The sequence below is a fragment of the Falco punctatus genome (assembly GCF_963210335.1).
Source record: "Falco punctatus genome assembly, chromosome: 5".
NCBI lineage: Eukaryota > Metazoa > Chordata > Aves > Falconiformes > Falconidae > Falco > Falco punctatus.
Genome location: NC_137584.1, coordinates 64030599 through 64045193, shown reverse-complemented (window position 1 = coordinate 64045193; position 14595 = coordinate 64030599). Strand labels below are relative to the sequence as shown.

General features: G+C 40.0%; 1 long non-coding RNA gene across 1 annotated transcript in view; it reads right to left on the bottom strand.

Moving 5' to 3' along the window:
* Nucleotides 1-14595, bottom strand: part of LOC308064503 — a 37561-nt gene extending 22966 nt beyond the window's left edge. The window contains exon 1 of the long non-coding RNA XR_013928410.1: nt 1-14595. This exon is cut by the window's left edge and continues 17595 nt beyond it. This is a non-coding gene — a long non-coding RNA (uncharacterized lncRNA).

Genomic DNA, 14595 nt, shown 5'->3' with positions numbered 1-14595 from the left:
CTTCCTTTTCCATGTTTAGATAAGATAGGTTATGAAAAGTTAAGTACAGATGGAATATGACAATTGCTGTCATCCAATTTCCCATTGCTTTCCTGATGGCATGTCTTCTGAAGTCATTTCTAAGTAGTTTCCACTTTCTCTCAAGACACAAGAACCTTACTATATCTTTTTGCACTGCAGAAAAGGAGATTTTTTTCTTAAGTAGCTAAAAAATTATATATTGCCTTTGAAACTCCTCTTTGCAAAATAAAGAATAGAGTTAAAAACTTCCAAGGATTTCTGAATTTCAAAACTTCAGCTGGATCAGGTACTCATTGGAAACAAATTAGCTTATTAATGAGCCATTTGTGAAGGTTGGCAAATCAGCTGTGTGTGAATTCCAGCCTGTGAAATCCTTGCAAAGGCTTGACTTGCAGTATTTGCAGATCACTCTTCATGACCTGAAAACAGTTCCAGAAGCCGCATGGCATATATCCCAACCACTACTTTGGCCAACCAGAGCACCTAATACACCTCAGTGAGTAACTGCAAACCATTCCTGCTAAGGTTTGTAAATGTTTTGGAATTTGTCAACAGGAAACCAAAGCAAAACAAGAAAACCCACAAAACCAAAGCTATGCCCCACTGCATGTGTGTAGCAGAACTAACAATGATGTAGACAGTAGAAGGCTGTCATCTTTTTCTAGCATTTATTGCCCAAAATTACAAGGAATGCAGACATGCTTACAGAGGCAAACACTGATAATTTTACCTTATTGGGTGAATTCTCAGTAAAATTTTTTGTTTCTTCTTGAGTTACATCACATTTTTTACCATAGAAGGTGGTACAAACCCCAGGCATCTTAGAGAACTGTCATAGTAGTACCTGAAATCTCTGGTTTACCCTATAACAGGGACACTATTTTTAGAGAAAACAAATGGATTTTTTTTAGGTTTTCAACAGATTGGACACATTTTTTGTAATTCATGCCAACAAAACCTTGTGATCACTTTAGTCTGATACCAGAACTAAGCAAGTCCTTGAGGAATTATTGAATCAGCACGAACTGAAGAACAAGATACTTAGGCTAAATTATACTTCGAGTAAATATAACTAATAAAAATTAAAAGCATGTGGATGCAGTTTTAATTCTAGCCACTTTACTTTTGCAAAGACTTCCATCTTTGAGTGCAGACAAATATCCAAGATTGCCTATGCAAAATGTTAAAAAAAAAAAACCAAACCAAAAATCTGTGGTGATCATTTACAAGACTGGGTCCAAATTATTATGTTGTCAGGGAGCCCTTTTCTTTGTGTTTCTTTTGCAAATGTAGAGCTCATTAAGGCTGCTGTAGCTTCAAATCTCTCAGACAAACCTTCCTTCTGTGTCAATTTGATGGAACTGTAAGACAACACACACTGCAGTCTAAATAGTTACAGCTTTTCTGATTATTTTTTATTGATTGAGCAGTGACACACCAGTTAAATCCTCTTCCTCCTTCACTTTTCTTCCCACCCCCACCCCCACCCCCAACTTACTGAATATGCAGTGAAAAGCTAATTGGCAGAGAGCCATTCTGGCAAGCTGCATGATGTGTTCAGCAGTTTGTTTGATTTATACCATTGGAAGTTGCCAAACTTTTTGTCATTTGGTTTAATATAATGTTGTGCCTTTAACAATTTTTTCTTCCATAAAGGATTTTTATTTTGCTCAGTAGGATTATAATTTGAAGGTATAATTAGCATCTTGTTAATTGTCGATAATTACACATGTCATTCAAAGAGCTCTTGCAAAGGGCATGCGATTCATTTAACAGAACTTCCTCAAGCTGGTGTTCAGAGGTCCCTAATGAGCAAAGAATAGAGCAGGAGTGGATATAATAATATAAATTGAAAATATGAACACATATAAGCGATCTAAATTTAAATTCAAGGCAGTGACATGAATGAGCCTCTCTGCTATCAAAAGAGACACACAACAGTGTGAATTAGCAACCTTCATGCTCCAAAAATTGCAGAGACAAAGAAAATTGTACTCTAATGTTAAGCTTTGAATTTAATTTTTCCAGCAATATTTGTGCAAATGTAATGTAACGTACAGATTATTGGAGCCAATGTAAAGATGAAAATTAATTATTGCTTACATTGTAATGTTTTTACCACTGCAGTGTCATTCTATGCTGCGGAACCACAGCAGAATTAGATTGTTTCTGCTCATACTGTAGTGATCATAAGGCTCTCATTTAGGAAAGTAAGCTCCACTGAGAGAAATCAAGAGTATTTCTGTAGTAAATTTGGCAACCTTGCATACCTACAACCTGTTTCATATCAAAACAGCATAATGGTGCAGATCCTTATGAAAGAATAACTGGGGTTTCTCATTCCTTGGCAGGTAAAACTCTCAGTGGATCAGTGAGCTAGAGGAAATTTTATCCTCTCCTTCAGGCCCATCGGTCTGGGGCCTGCAGAGCTAGAATCAAACCCTCATTTTGGAGTAAAAGGATTTTGCCAGTTACACTACCTCTGAGTTACCCTGCCAAGGAACACAAATGTGCAGCAGCCTACGTTTGAACTTCTCGAGTTTGCTGTGACTCACTGTGGGGGGAGACATCACACACCTTGTGCCCTCCCCTCCACCTGTGCTGCAGTGTTGGTAGTGTCATCGGATGTCTAACATGTCCTTAAGTTTCCTGCTGCCACTGTCATCTCCTTGGAGCCAAGGGGGAGAGAACCACTGTAGCAGAGGGGGAGGCAAGCCCGGAGCGGGAGTTGGGAAATGTCCATGTAGCTCTTAGATAATGCCGCCGTCTGCTTTCAGTTTACGCAGAGCCCAGTATGAAAGCCTGCGGGATGCAGTCCTGGAGAGCTCCATATGCCGAAGGACAGGGTGGGGTCAGTTGGTCAGCTGAAGATCAAAGTGGTATAGGGCAGCCCTTGCATCTCTTTTTCCCATGCTGAGCTGTGCACTTCTCAAACACAGGCTGCAACCTGGGCTGTTGTGTCCAGGAGTTGCCATAACCTCTGCTTGAACTTTTTGGTTTTGCCCCACCTCGCCAAGGGGACTCGTGTTCCGCCTTCTCCTAGGGAGAGCTCAGCTGACTCCGGCTGGGTTAGCTCCAACTACGTTGTTTGTTAGAAAACTGCTTGCTCCCAATATTTCCATTTGAATGCAGTTCATTTTCTCCACCCATATGGATGACTTCAGACATTTTCTTATTAGGCTTCCTCTTTGTTGTCACATGACTACGGTGGAGTTTCTCCCTTAGCCATCTGTCTTTCTGAGAAGCGCTTTGAATATTGTCAGGTGTTCATGCTAGCAAGAGTTTCTCTCTGTATTCCTCAGAGCCTTTCCAATCCATTTCTCTTCTACTTGAAACAGAGCTGCAGCAGCTGGGTGCCAAAGCACTCCATCACCTTTGTTAATAATCAGATTTTGCTGCCTCAGTAAAGAATGGACAGGAGTGAGGATTTTAAAGAGATTAGCCTTTGACTGAGTTACAGGGGAATACAAATATCTGTGGTTTATGTGAAAGATTCAAAAGTTATTTTGTCTTGGAAGTATTAATGTTTTCTTTTAATGACTTTAATAAACAAACATCTTTAAATTCTTGTACTATCTTTCTCTCATTTTTCCTTAGTACCTGGGATTCTGTTACATAGGAATGATTGTAAAAAATTGTTTGTTACAACATAACAAGATGTTTATCTAAGATTTCTTGGTATTTTCATTAGGATTTTGTTTTGTTTTATCCTTTTTAGGTAGTCAGCTCACAAAATGTGTACAGCTAAAAAGAAAAACCCACAAATCATCACAGAGCATCAGGATTATTAACGTATTAATAATCTACTTGAGTGGGCTGTCACAGATATCACTACAGTCAGGACAAACAATCTGTCCCCAACCTCGCTTCTTTAAAATTAAACCATCTTCAATGCAGCAAAAGCCAGCTAGTGCAATAGCCCCGTCTTCTCCTTAAGAGCTGGCTTCAAGTGGCACAAGTAACTTATTTATTTGCATTATTCCTTTATTCACTCTCCTCTTAATCTGAAGATGCTGAGGGCCTTAACCACTGAGCTGCCAAACCCATAAACTCTCAGTAGGCTTGATCTGCTGATGAAGATGGGGACAAGCTAGATGCTGGAAGACGCTGCTGTGGGAAGGAGATTGTTTCTCCTGACCAGTGCAGAGCCAGAAACCAAAACCTCTGATGTCTGCCACCTCCCACAGCCTGGGACAGGCAGCCCTGCCTGTTCTCACTGCAGGGTCAGTGTGGATCTGGCAGTGGGTAGGTAGCTTAGCATGTGAGCTGGGAAGCCTTGGTTCTTGGGGCTAACTTGGTCATTGGATATAAAAGGCCTGCTGGAGTGCTCAGGAGGTGGGTTTGCTTAGTTGTGTAGGATGGTGACCTGCTCTTCCCTGACTGCATTTGATGGCACAGAGCCTGTTCCCACCCTCTCACCTTGGCTGATACTGGGGACCATGTGTGGAGTGGGTGATCCTATTTCTTTACATAGATAACTGAAGTCTGGAGAGGGGAACAAAGGAAGGTGCTCCCTCCATCCCTCTCCACACAGACTGCCAGCATGGACTTCCTTTAGCTTAGCTGCCAATACCTGCTCCAGTTACTTCAGATTTTTAGTGTGTTGTTTTGTTTTTTTTTCCCTGCTGCATCTACTCTGGAAAGCCCTGGTTGTGACTTATGCCCCATTTTTGATGAAAGCAGAAAAATTCAGGTCTTAAATCTTACAAGCACTATTTCAGTGACTGAAAACCTGTCTTCCAGGGGAAGGTCTAATTTCTTTTGCATCTAACCCACCGAAAGAAGCACAGGTGATGCTGGAAAGAAACTTTACCCTGTCCAGGCTGAAAAGTCTTGAAATACTGCATGAGCCCTTGCTGCAAGTGTCTGAGGAAATCCTTGCATGAGGCAGCTGAACAAAAGGACAACACTGCACAAGATACAGCCTTAAAAGAGAGAATGCATCCTGAAGGTGCATGTATCTAGAGAAGGACTTGCAGTTGTGAGCCTCAGTCTAATGCTGATATTTAAAATATGCACCACTACACGTTGCCAGGGACAGCAGTTTTAGGATTCATGTTGAGTGAAAATTAAGGACTAAACAAAATAGTAGAGTTAACATCTTCTAGCAAATGATGGGATATTTCCTGTTGTATTAACAAGATTTGAGGCCATGAGAGAACAATGTAAAAGTCACAGTGTAAGGTTTGTTTCAAGCTCTTACCATTTCTCCAAGTCCTACTTTGGGCATCTCAAAGACACAATTACTTTCAGAACTCTTATCTGTCATTATCACTATTATGAGACATGATGTGCTTCATATTCTTGCTAAAATTAAAGAGAAGATGTAAGGTAGATAGCATAATGCCATTCAATATCACTAAGAGACGAAACAGTATATACGGGTACACAGGGACAGTTTTAGCTAAATTTGTTTTTTGTTCATAGTACCCTGTAGGCCAATCAATGAAATTGCATCTTTTACTGGCCCAGCCCAGTGCCAAGTAATTCTCTTCTCCTTTCTGTTATCTTTACCTCACCTCATTTCCTAATGATTCCTCAAGTGTTCTGTTCAAATTAAAGTCTAATAGTATATTCTTTTCTTAAATCTTTTTACAAAGCACATTTATAATATAAATCAATGCAATGAAACCACTGAATAATGCAGGCACAATATGTATATCTTAGAGAGCAATTTTTAAGCTTGTCAAATTCAAGTAAAGAAGAAGAATGCAAATGGGGCTGTGAATAGTCTTGTATTTTATCTGTGTGTTTCACATATCTTCCTTTTATTTCCTAATTCTTTTCAGAATAGCTCATAGTGCCAAGGTTTTGGGTTTGCTTTTTTTGCATCCTAAATACAGTCAAGCATTTTTTGTTAAGAAGGACCATCAGCATATGATATTTAACTAGATCAGTGAGAATTTTTTGATTTTTTCCTGTTCTCCATGCAGGATTGATAGACTTAATTCAGATTACTTTTAGTATGTTAGAAGTAGGAAAGAAAGAGGAACAGAGAGTGATAAAATATTTAGCAGAAAAAGCAACAGAAGAAAAAGCTGATAAGCTTGGGCAAGAGATTGTGAGTGGAGTAGAAGAGTAGAATCAAAAAAATTTCTACAAAAGAAAAAAAATAGCAAGGAAACAACCACTATGGAAATCTAATGAAAAAAAAAATAACAATGGTATTAGCATATACAATGCAATCTATCTAGAAAAACAGAAATACTTCACAATTTACTGTTTTGCACCTGGAGATGTTAGGAAGCAGCATACAGATAGTCAGGCTGCTTATTTGAAGGTCTAATAAACCTTGTGTTTGGGTCACATGCCTTCTTCAGCACTACCATATTCTCATCCGTTGTTGCCAATTCATTGAACTTTGTCACACATCCTATTATGTGTAACATTTTTCTTAAATCTGATTTTCTGTGATCACATGAAAAAATCTCTTTAAAAAAAAATGTCATTAGTTCTCATGATGGCAAAATATAGTTTGAAAACCACTACCAAGTTTAAATGCCTCTAAAGCAAATGTATGAAATTTTCCAAATTTAATCTTAAGTCTTTTGCTACAAACTTGCAGGCTTTTTCAAAACGATTTTAGAACATGTGGCTTTGGCCATGCTGTCTGTGCAAAACATGCAGAATATGTATAGCCAATGGGGAATATATAAAAAGTTCATGAACTTCAGTTCTCTGCAGAGAGGCTCAGCAGCTTTCTGAATGGAGGACCTTCTATTCCAAGCACACCTCTGTCCTGCAGAGCCTTGTACAATCTAAAGCTGCAAGGTATACGTGCTGCACAGTCTACAGTGCACATGTGCAGTTCTTGGAGTGTCCAGATCTCCTTAATTTCTATCATAATGAAACAGGAAAGAATTTATAGCAATGTAATATTTGTTGGTTTACTCTGTTTTGCTGTCTGAGATTAAAAGGAATAATGTTCTTGAATAAAGAAAACATATTTTTCTTTTATCAGTGAAAGTTGTCTTGCTCCCTAGAAGTTTCTCTCATAACATCACTTGTAACTTTTTCTTTTTTTCAGGACTATCAAATCATCTTTTCTCTATGATGCTTTACGAATGTGTATCCAGTGCACTGGAACAGTATTTATGTACACATTTCCACATGTCTCTATAGCAAAAATGAAAATAACTGTGGTTAAAGCTGTCACATCAGCTACAGAAAATATGTACTTAGAAAATGAAAGGGTTCCTTTTTATAAAGCAGATATATGAAAGTACATATCAGCCAAGACTCCAGTGCAGGCTAATACATAAATAAGTCTTTCTTGGTGGAGACAAGCTGCCAGGAAGAGCTCAAGCCACCAGACAGTAACAAAGATGCCTCAGGCTGTTACAGCAGCAAAATTCTTCGTGCTAGTGAGAATGTTTTCCACTGGACAGGGTTAAGACTTACCCTATTAAAAATACTGTCCTCATCAATTAAAGCAGATCTCAGAAGATCAGAAAGTAAGACCTTGTGCAAGCTGGGGGCACATTTCCACTGCATCATTCTCTGTGAGAAACAAACCCTCCCCAGGGACAGTGCTGACCCCCAACTCCCCTAATTTCAATCCAGCTGCAAATAATGATGCTGAAAGGCTTAGTTTTGAAAACAACCTGGTCTAAACTGGAGATCTTCCCTTCTTTGTCTCCATAGTTAAAGGTTACCGAAGGATAAATGTAGTAGATGATAGTGGTTTTTAGGAAACCCCCAACAGATAAGAATCATTCAAACCTTTGAAGAATAATAGCTAGTAAAACTATAAGCTGAATATAGTTTCCTCTGTACTAGAATCAAGTGGACATAAAATTAAACTGTTTTTATTCTCGTGCATTTTACCCATAACGCATACTATTTTAACCTTGGTGTCAGTAAATAGTGAGGGAAAGATGAAGCTGTTAAACATTAGTAAAATTCAGTGAAATCGAAATCAGCATATTAGGAAACTTGTTTATTTTGTATCTTCTCCAGCATATTTGTGGGCAGGAACATTTTGTGCTTTTTACACCCTGTCATCCCTAGCAACGCTATTGTCCCAATATCTAGGAATCCCAGTTTGAGGTTAAGGTTTTGGCAGGTCTGAGTTGGCCACAGTATTTACCAAGATACCCCTAGTGTATTTTCATATGCTCCATTTATTTTCAGAAAGTCAAAGGACAAGTCTAAACAAAGGGCATAGCTAAGGGTAGAACATATTCTTCACTGTAGATAAGATATCATCTGTATCAAAGGACATGGTCCTCATCGTGACTACTTCACATCAGAAATACCAACACAAATCTCTCAAAAATAGTGTTTAACCCTATTAACTGAGCCTGGTGACAGAAGATCAGCACATCACAAGCTGGCAAAGTCTGTGCTTACCACCCCAGCTTCTTACAAGACTGTGCAAGAGTGATACCATATTTCCATTATCTCAGGATGCTGACTTCTGTTCTTGGAGTTGTTGCACTTGGTAAAAAAAGATCTAAGGTCATATACCAGCCAATTGCAGAATAAAAGAGGGAATATAAAAATACCATACCATTTTCTCTTTGCCTTTTTTCCTTCCATCACCCCTGTCCTAGCATGTATGCTGAGTATAGTATGAAAAGGCAAATTTAGTACCACCTGTAGTCACTTAAATTCTTCAATCTTGTCCCCAAACAATGAATGGTATTTTCCTGGAAAATGTGTCTATGAACTACACATTTTTTTTTAACTAATAACATATAAAATATTTATTTGTTTGTTTATTCTGCATACAATCAATTCTAATCAGTCATCTCTGTATATATATAGGAATCTTCTACAACATATATACAAGGCTTTCTGAAATGCATTTTTGATTAGTGAGCATTTTTGTTCCTCTGAATATATTCATAATCATAAAGTAATAGAATCATAGAATCATTTAGGTTGGAAAAAAACCTTTGAGATCATCAGGTCCAACTGTTAACCCAGGACTACCAAATCCACCACTAAACCATGTCCCTAAGCACCACATCTACACACTTTTTAAACACCTCTAGGGGTGGTGATTCTACCACCTCCCTGGGCAACCTGTTCCAATGATTGATAATCCTTTTGGTGAAGAGATTTTTCCTAATATCCAATCTAAATCTCCTCTGGCATAACTTGAGGTCATCTCCTCTTTTCTTGTCACTAGTTATCTGGGAGAAAAGAGACCTACCCCTACCTGCCTACAACCTCCTTTCAGGTAGCTGTAGAGACCTTCTCCAGACTAAACAATTTCAGTTCTCTCATCTGCTTCTCATAAGACTTGTTCTCTCAACCCTTCAGCAGCTTCATTGCCCTTCTCTGGATGTGCTCCAGCACTTCCATGTAATGAGAAAGAAGGCACTGGTAGATGATGATAAGCCAAAGGAAGATGTGAATTCTTGAAAAACTGGAATGAGCACTTCTAGTAAATTGCCTGCATCACTGCAAGTAAGTGACTCAGCTGTTCATAGGAAAGTGGCTCCTTTGCATGACAGGCAGACAGCTATCTCACTGTTGAAGGTGTATATACTGAATAGAATTAGCATCAGTACTCAAACTGTTAGAATATGACTTTAATCTGCTTAGACTTCTGACAGGCGATGATTCTAAGAGTTAACAATGGTTTTAGCAGCAATGCAGGATTAGAATGGCCATCAAAAGTCCAGCTTCCCATTGAAATAGACCCAACATCATGTAGTCTTGTTCATAAACCTGTGAAACTCCATCTATTTTATTGCTGATAATCTCTTGGAAGGCTGTTTCAAAAGATTGTTTACTCCTTTGATGGCTAGTACCATCTTCATTTCACAGGTAAATTTGTTAACAGCAAGCTTATACCCAATTATTTTTGAGTCAGCGCACAATAATCTTTTCACTCAGATATTTTGTCATCCTTCAATTGCATCTATAGAGCTATGAAGTGTCCACTTAGCCTGACTTCTCTTAGGCAAATAAAGATGACTTGTTTAGTAAGAAAAATGTAAATGGGTTCCTGATACAGTAATCCACCTGCAGAGCAAGTAACATTATATTTCCTCATTATGTTTTTTGTGGTCATAACTCCAAAAAAGAATTAGGAGCCATTGAATGCATCAGCACACTTCCTAAGTACCAATGACCTGAAAACTCATTTCTTTGTGTTATCAATAGAAATGCTTCTCCAGCAGCAGGAAAAGGGCTGATGCTATTAATATTCATCGGTGCTAACCTGAGTGGGTGAACTTTGTACCTGAGATTAATTTAAATGAATGTAGATATCCTTGGTATAGATACACAGATATAGGCTGGTTATTTAAGTTCCCCTAACAAGACCTTATGACAACTAAGCCCTTTAGGTTATAAGTCATCTAGCTATTTTTAAGTCTACTCAGGATGAAATGGTTTGCTCCCTAGAAGGGCTTATGTTTCCTTACCGACCATAAAGGTGACCTTAGAAAGCAGTCATCTGATGTTAGCTGAACTGAATAGTCTTCTGTCGATATTACATAAGGATTACTTCAAAAAAGGGAATCTCATCTAGACCTAGATTTAACCTGGTGTTCGTAGCCCTTTTATACTCCCAATCTAATAAATGGAAGGGACAGACAGCTCTGAAGAGCCATAATTGGACACAAGACCTGCCTCAACCTCTGTGAGTGCCAATTGTTCACCATCAGTTAGAGAAAGAGCCTGTACAGGGTGCTTATGCATCTCACTTAGCTACCTTAGTTTACTGTCTAAAGTTACAAGGGATAAGTACAGGCCAGGAAATATAGTGAACTATCAGTTCATTTTATAAAGACAACCAAATAGCATACCTCTGTTGTTCATGGATCTCTAGGTTAAAAAGTTTCAATCATCCCATCAGTGTACTGAAATAACACCATAAAATTATTTACGTGATGGTGATATATACACACACTGTAAGTCATAAAATATAGTAACTTAAATAATAGTTTTCAGGAGATCCAGCAACTCTTGGAACCACATAAAAATGCATCAATATGAACCATTTCCCAAACACTCACAGAGATGAGGACTGCATTGCAGACAACTCCTGAAAAGGAGGTGGGGCAGTGGGAGGGTAAATTCGTAACACAGATTATTCACAATGAATAATTCAGCTAGTTCTTTTTACAACACACTTCCACCAGCTGTCTTTTGTGTAAGAACTTCAAAGTATTTCAGTCTGAATTGATTAAGACTCTATACTACATTGATCTGTGTGTTAGAAAAAGTTGATGTTCTCCAAAAAAGAAATATATTTGAGCAATGCAGTTTTGTACTACTTCTTTTGACAAGTCCATGAAAATATTTCTTTCAAAATTAGGGCATTTTTACTGATCTCAGATGCAGAAGTATTTTCATGTTGGCTTTCCTTTACAAGGAAAGTACATGCTGAATCACAGGATTGCTGATATTTCCCTTATAATAGTATCACCTTGGGTCACTGAAATCTATCATTTTTGTTTGTAGCTGCAGATGTGGACATTTCACAGCTACTGAAAAAAGTTATGTGTGAGGAAAGTTCAACAAGAGCAGTCTTTTTTTCCCCTCTCTTCTTGAAATCCCTTGCTAAGGAAAGGAAATCCCTTTTTTCCCCCTTGGCACTAAAATGCTGTAAGCAAGGACACTACTGCTGCTAAATATTAGCAGCTGAGTTCCAGAATGATATATAAACAGAGTTCAAAGGCAGAAATAAATTTACATATGCATTGCTAGCATAGTTTCTTTTACCACTACAGTACTCTATACATTAATTTGAGTGCTGGAAAACTCATCTCTCTGTGGCTTGTTTTTTTAACAACAGACTAAAATAGAAGAAATAATTTCTGAGGCCACAAATGGGGCTTTGTGGAGACAGCACACATTAGGATTGAGGGTCTGGCAATTGCTTCTTATTTCTTCCCTTATTTATACTGCTTATTTATTCACCCTGTACTTGGAGGTCTGGCAATTTTTTTTTCTCTTTTGTAAAAGCAGCTGGGGCATTTTGTGATGCATCTCAGTGGGTGCCTCACTGTACTCCAAGACAAACATTATTTTACCATTGTGGGAAAAGTATGTCTCATTCTCACTCATATGAATAACTATCTAGCCAGCTTTATCATCATGGTGACAAAGAATGCTATCCATTTGTTGGATAAACGTAGCTCATTTGCACATGAAAACTGAGGATATAAGAGATAATCATGACGGATTCAGAGGTATCAAACATTTAATTTAGTTTAGAGCAGCACTTGAAAGTTTAGATATACATGGAATGTCCCAGATTCAAACCTTTCCAGTTTCAGATGGTAGAGATGTGTGTGAGAGATTTCCAACATTTTCTATTTCATTGCAGAAAAAGACTTCCACGGATTAGATTTTAAACTGATGATTCCCTGTGAAGCTGTGAAAAGTTATGCCAACACCAGATGAGTACCTGTCTGGTTTGGTTTGCCTTGCAAAATTATGGTACTGCAAATGAGATTGCAGTGGCAGACTGTAAAGAAAAATGCAAATGAAAGAAATATTTGGAGAAGTTAGGTGAATATTATTTTTGGAGAATGAAGGTAAATACTTTGAACTTTAAAGGAGTCACTTTTAAGCCTAAGAAAGGCTGATATATTGCATTTTCAGATGTGTGCCATTCCTGAAATAATACAAACAAAATGTTTACAGCAGAACCAATCTGTTTGAATTCTGGTTGAGAATTGGCTTTTCTTCTGGTCTAGGAAGTACCTGCTCAGTATTACAGAATCACAGACTCACAGACTGGTCAGGGTTGGAAGGGACCTCTGACCATCGTCTAGTCCAACCCCCTGCTGATGCAGGTTCTCCAAGAGCAGGTTGCACAGGATCACATCCAGGCAGATTTTGAATATCACCAGAGAAGGAGATCCCACAGCCCCTCTGGGCAGCCTGTCCCAGGGCTCTGTCATCCTCAAGCTAAAGCAGTTCTTCCTTGTGATCAGATGGAACTTCTTGTGTTTCAGTTTGTGTCAGTTGCCCCTTGTCCTGTTGCTGGGCACCACTGAAAAAAGCCTGGCCCCGACCTCTTGACAGTTGCCCTTAAGATATTTGTAGACATTGATAAGATCCCCTCTCAGTCTTCTCTTCTCCAGGCTAAAGAGCCCCAGCTCTCTCAGTTTTTTCTTATAAGGGAGATGCTCCAGTCCCCTCATCATCTTCATAGCCCTTCACTGGACCCTCTCCAGTAGTTCTCTGTCTCTCTTGAACTGGGGAGCCAAGAACTGGACACAGTTCTCCAGATGTGACCTCACCAGGGCAGAGGAGAGGGGCAGGGTAATCTCCCTTGACCTGCTGGCCATGCTCCTACAAATGCACCCCAGGATCCCATTGGCCTTCTTGACCACCAGGGCACACTGCTGGCTCATAGTCCTCAGAACTAGAACTCCTAGATCCTTCTCCACAGAGCTGAGCCCCCAGCGTGTACTGGTGCTTGGGGTTATTCCTCCCCAGGTGCAGGACCCTACACTTGCCTTGGTTGATCTTCATTAGGTTCCTCTCCACCCAGCTCTCCAGCCTGGACAGCTCTGGCTGAATGGCAGAGCAGCCTTCTGGGGTGTCAGCCACTCCTCCCAGTTCTGTATCATCAGCGAACTTGCTGAGGGTACCCTGTCCCTTCATCCAGGTCACTGATGAGTAAGTTGAACAGGACAGGACCCAGCACTGACCCCTGGGGAACATGGTGAGCTACAGGTCTCCAGCTGGACTCTGCCACTGATCACAGCCCTCCGAGCTCTGCCATTCAGCCAGCTCTCAGCCCACCTCACTGTCCACTCATCTAACTCACACTTCCTGAGCTTACCTGTGAGGATGTAATGGGAGACAGTGTCAAAAGCCTGGCTGAGGTCAAGGTAGACAATATCCACCACTCTCCCCTCTTCTACCCAGCCAGTCATTCCATCATAGAAGGCTGTTAGGTTGGCCAGTCATGATTTCCCTGGGGTGAATCCATGTTGGCTACTCCTGATAACCTTCTTTTCCTCCATGTGCTTTGAGATGACCTCCAGGATGAGCTGGCTGTTCCATCACCTTTCCAGGGGCGGAGGTGAGGCTGACCAGCTTGTAGTTTCCTGGGTTCTCCTTCCTGCCCTTTTTGAAGACTGGAGTGACATTGGGTTTCCTCCAGGCCTCAAGCACCTCTCCTGTCCTCCATGACCTTTCAAAGATGATGGAGAGTGGCTTAGAAATAACCTCTGCCAGCTCCCTCAGCACTTGGGGGTGCATCTCATTAGGGTCCATGGATCTGTAGGGGTCAGGTTCACCTAAATGATCTCTAACATGATCCTCCTCAACCAAGGGAAAGTCTTCCTCCAGGCTTTCTCTCTTCCTCCAGGCTCTGGGATTCCTGAGAGCCAGTCTTGGCAGTAAACACTGAAGCAAAGGTGGCATTCAGGAACTCCACCTTCTCTGTGTCCTTTGTCACCAGCTCACCCACCTCATTCAGCAGTGGGCCCACATTTTCCCTGGTCATCCCTTTTCTACTGATGTACTTGAAGATGCCCTTCTTGTTGTTCTTGACATCCCTTGCATTTAATTCCAAATGGACCTTAGCCTTCGTCGTCGCATCCCTGCATGTTCTGGCATTGTTCCTGTATTCCTCCCAAGTGACTTGTG